At 36.1% G+C, this 5,000-nt stretch overlaps 1 protein-coding gene and 1 long non-coding RNA gene across 5 annotated transcripts in view; one reads left to right on the top strand and one right to left on the bottom strand.

The window, feature by feature from the left end:
- The window catches only part of LOC136849199 (band 7 protein AGAP004871-like), a 408,970-nt gene that overhangs the window by 147,056 nt on the left and 256,914 nt on the right, over positions 1–5,000 (top strand). The gene's annotated exons all lie outside the window — the stretch shown is intronic.
- The window catches only part of LOC136849200 (uncharacterized), a 353,201-nt gene that overhangs the window by 80,428 nt on the left and 267,773 nt on the right, over positions 1–5,000 (bottom strand). The gene's annotated exons all lie outside the window — the stretch shown is intronic.

Below are 5,000 nucleotides of genomic sequence, written 5' to 3' on the forward strand. Positions count from 1 at the left end.
TAAAAAGAAAAGGAGAATTGGATAAGTGAGGGAAGGGAGGGAAGAGGTAAGATAACGGGGGAAGGAGGAAGAGGAGGAGGAAGAGGATGACATGGAGGTAGGGGAGGAGGAGGGATAAGGAATGAGAAACCTCTAAAGACGTCCTTTTATTTTCATAAGAAGAAGAAGAAGAAGAAGTCTTCTTCCACTTCCAGGCGAGTTCCTCTCGAATCATAGCGGAGGGTTTCCTCCAGATTAACATTTTTAATTGACTGTGTTGCCTTTATCAAAAGGCCCCGAAACGGAATTCTAAGGAATAGGTGGAAATCCTGAAAAGGAATTCGAGGAGATGAATGGAAATTCTGACGAACTCATTTCACTATGAAATCCTCATTAGGATTGCCGGGGAAAATCAACCTTCTGTTTCGTGAATAAGAATAAAAAAAAAAAAGAATTAAACCCTCATTAGAAATGATGAGGTGAATTCCCCAAATCTTTCCTTATATGCGGGGTGGCATGAGGATTAATTACTAAAATGGATTTAATTCTATAAAGAAAAATATGTTAAATGAAAAGGAGAGAGAGAGAGAGAGAGAGAGAGAGAGAGAGAGAGAGAGAGAGAGAGAGAGAGAGAGAGAGAGAGAGCTTGGCTCCTTTCTAGCGAAATAGCATAAAAAAGGAAGGCTGAGAGAGAGAGAGAGAGAGAGAGAGAGAGAGAGTAAGGGAGGAGGAGGATGAGGGGGGCGGGCAGGCTAGCAGCTAGACAGGGTTGAGCTGCTTAGCAACGTAATTCCGTACAGAAAAACAAAACTACTGAAAAAGAAGGATGAATGTTTGGCTGATTATTCACGCAAGAATAAACCCAAAGGGAAATTCTAGGAAGAGGGAAAAAGATAAAATAAGGGTTATTTATCATAAATATGAATATTTAAAAAAAATAGCGAATTATTAATGGAATAGGTGAGGCTTGCCTTTCGTCAAAAGTTAGTAGTAGTAATAAACTTACAAGTGTAATTCTGATTTTGTTTTCACTCTCATTATGATTTTATTGAAAAAAAGTAAAAGCGTATGAAACTTCTGAGTACTTCATTCACAAAGCACTAAATAATCAGTATATCAAAAAAACCATACTCCCAACCTTAACCCCCCACCCCCGTTCTCTCTCTCTCTCTCTCTCTCTCTCTCTCTCTCTCTCTCTCTCTCTCTCCACGTTTCCTTTCGCTTTAGAAAGCGTAGAACTGGTAGGAAACCTTTATTCAGGTCAAACACAATGGATGTTTATATTGTGTTCCTTTGCCGTATTCATCTTGAATATCAATGTGATGTTGTGAATATGAAAGTCGTTGCTGGAAAAATCACAATAAAAAGATTTTAGTTCAACCACAAACATTAGACGAGAGAGAGAGAGAGAGAGAGAGAGAGAGAGAGAGAGAGAGAGAGAGAGAGAGAGAGAGAGAGAGAGAGAGAGACTATGACTTCTGAGGTTTTATGGAAGGAGACAGAGAAAGAAAGAGGTAGGATTAGAAAGTTATTCAGTCAAGATATGAGAGAGACAGTTTGGTAAGCTCATTAGAGGATTTATGTAAGGAACATAGCAGCCAGTATTGGACAGAATCTCGAAAGATACACAACGACACAGACAATAAAGGGGAGGGGAGAGAGGGGGAGAGTGCAATACGTGTCTCTAATATACACACATAGATACACGCACACACACACAAACACGTGAGCGTATATGTATGTGTATATATATATATATATATATATATATATATATATATATATATATATATATATATATATATATATATATATATATGAATTTTTGTCACATACACTGTGATATTTTTTATGTACACAGCGTGTGTGTGTGTATATATATATATATATATATATATATATATATATATATATATATATATATATATATATATATATATAATATATATATATATATATGTGTGTGTGTGTGTGTGTGTGTGAGCAAGTGAGAGCCCATGCAGACGGTAGTGAGAGGTTCGTTATGCCATTGGTCATCAGATTAACACAGTTGAGAAATTAAGTTTCGTAAGCACTTGGACTGGCGACGCCCAGGTATTACCAGAAACCGCAAATGCATATGCCCCTTGAATATTGGTAAAGGAAAGTGATGGAAGTCAGTCAGCTCATCTCAAAATACTTGTCAGGGACCGGAAGAGTAGCAAGGCGTCATTTTCATTCCGAGTGGCACTGCCGAGAGCCACATTCACAAACACTAGCGCGCGTTTCATCATCAGGGGAGCCATATTTTCAAGGCATATGAAATACCGCGTCGCACCGAGGCATGCCAGCGTGACGTCACTTTATCACGAATTCATATTACGAATTCAGACGTTCGGCCATCTTGATAGCACACAACGCTCCCCCTAAAACATTCACGAACTCATATTGTCTAGGCGAGGACGGGGACTAGCTGATGAAATAAATATCTTCCACCCAGCGTGCAGAAGGTATGAACGATGTTTTATGAATCGTTGAACGATAATAGGAGGGAAAATATTCGGTGACTGACATCTATTGAGATTGTATGACAGGGCGTGAGAGATTCGTGTGTCAATAGGTTCTCTCTTTTTTTTTAGCGGACTTTTTTCCCCATGGAGCGGGTTTTCTCCCTCCGTCGTGACGGTTTTTCTACGCAACAGTGCTTCCTAAGAGAGAAAAAATACATCCCGAACGTTACTGTAATCTCACATTCTGAATGTATAAAAAAAAGTAATTGCGTACTGCGTATTCCGCTCTTTACTTTTTCATTTATATATTTGTTAATTTTGAAAGAACAAAATTTTTAAAGTAAATTCCATCATCATTTTTCCTTCTGTTTAGTTTGATTTCTACTTAACATTTTTCAAGGCTCTGTTTTTCTTTCAGTTCCTATTTTGGTTTGTTTACATTAGACTTTTACACTGGGCCTCTTATCATCTTTGGGCTAAGGCCTGTACTGGCATATGACTGGTTTAATCTAAACCAACCACCAACCAACTAACTAGGGCGCACACTGAATAATAATAATAATAATAATAATAATAATAATAATAATAATAATAATAATAATAATAAAATCCATAAAAACCTCACAATAGCATAGTCACTAAAATGGTGAAGAATTCCACAGCGGTGTAGATGTAGATATATATTTTAGACAATATACATACAAAAGAGAGCTTTCGAGAACCCGCTCGATTGCTATGTATTATTATTATTATTATTATTATTATTATTATTATTATTATTATTATTATTATTATTATTATTATTTGGTGAAGAAATAAACTGTGATGTAAAAGTAAATATATATCAGAATTATATACAAAATGAGAGTTTTCGAGAACCTATTTGATTCTCCTTGAGAAGGAGAATCAAACAAGTTCACGAAAGCTCTCATTTTGTATATATGTTTCTAATATATATTTACTTTTAGATCACTGTGTATTTCTTCACCAAAATAATAATAATAATAATAATAATAGTAATAATAATAATAATAATAATAATAATAATAATAATAATAAAACATAGCATACGCCTTTCAGCTTTTCTCTTCGTTCTGTGAAGTACATAATCAATCATTCATTGCATTATATACTTGCGCAAGCCCAAAACCTTAATCTCACCACTTATACGATATTTATATATTTACAGAGCTGAATCGGTAAGCGGTTATATAAATGCCTTGAAAAGTTAGGATGGAATAGAGGAAAGCCAGAAGCTTTAAAAATATAATAGCAATATAAATAAGGCTCTGAAATATAATCCACTCAATAAGAATAGAAAAGATTGGGGTCATAGATATTGCACGAGTGTGTTAATAATTTATAACAGGTGCATTTTTTTCTAATAATGAAAAATCTATGAAAAATGTACAGACAGGAAACAAAAGAAGTGGATATACTACAAATAGAATAAGGGGTCAATATTTGGATAACTCTCGATACAAAGTTCTGTGAAAAGTCCAGCAAATAAATGAAGAAACATCCGGAGAGGCCATCAGAATAAATCAGTCATTTATTTAATGGAGACCATTCCTACCGAGAACGTAAATCGGACTTAGTACCAGGAGCAGAGCTGACCGATTTATTTTGTAAAAATGCGCCGATAAACGTTAACTTTAGGTAGTGGTATGAGCGGAGGCGCCATCTGTTGGCAGTTTGTTAAACTTGGATGATGGGTATTATGCCTCGGCGTCAATAGCATTCGGGTCAGAGAGCGCAGGCGCGAACGACTTGTCGAGAACAGCTTCGAGTTGACAAACAACAAAATGAGTTTCCAAACTGTTATTTAAAGTACTTTTAAGAAAGCCAAAGGCAATTCCTTAATTTAAAATGCAAATAGGTATATGTTATGTTTTAATTCTCCATTCTTCGGTCTGATTAAATTTTCAGTAATGTGGCTTAGTAGATTCCACACCCCTCGGAGGAAGGTATGCCATGGCAAATGAGTTTCAGTACTAAACAAGTAAAAAATGCGCCGAAGTTTCTTCGGCGCAATCGAGTTTTCTGTACAGTCGCTACAGCTTATAATCAAGGCCACCGAATACAGATCTATCTTTAACCACTGCCCGGTGGTGGCCTATCCTATATCGTTGTCAGAAGCACGATTATGGCTAACTTTAACCTTAAGCAAAATAAAAAAAAAAGCACGGAGGCTAGAGGGCTGCAATTTGGTATGTTTGATGATTGAAGGGTGGACGATCAACAAACCAATTTACAGCCCTCTAGCCTCAGTAGTTATTAAGATCTGGGGCTGAGAGAAAAAGTGCGGACAGCAAAATGTGCGGACAGAATAAAGTGCGGACAGACAGACAAAGCCAGCACAATAGTTTTCTTTTACAGAACACTAAAAGCCTGTTGTAGATAAAATACCGAATAAATATTTTAACCTAGACAAAAAGCGCCAGACAAAATGTGAATATGCAGTTTCATTTAGTACTTTACTAGTTATTTTGTCATAACGCGTTTAATAATAACAGCAAGCTATCAGACTAG

The sequence above is a fragment of the Macrobrachium rosenbergii genome, chromosome 20 (assembly GCF_040412425.1).
Source record: "Macrobrachium rosenbergii isolate ZJJX-2024 chromosome 20, ASM4041242v1, whole genome shotgun sequence".
NCBI lineage: Eukaryota > Metazoa > Arthropoda > Malacostraca > Decapoda > Palaemonidae > Macrobrachium > Macrobrachium rosenbergii.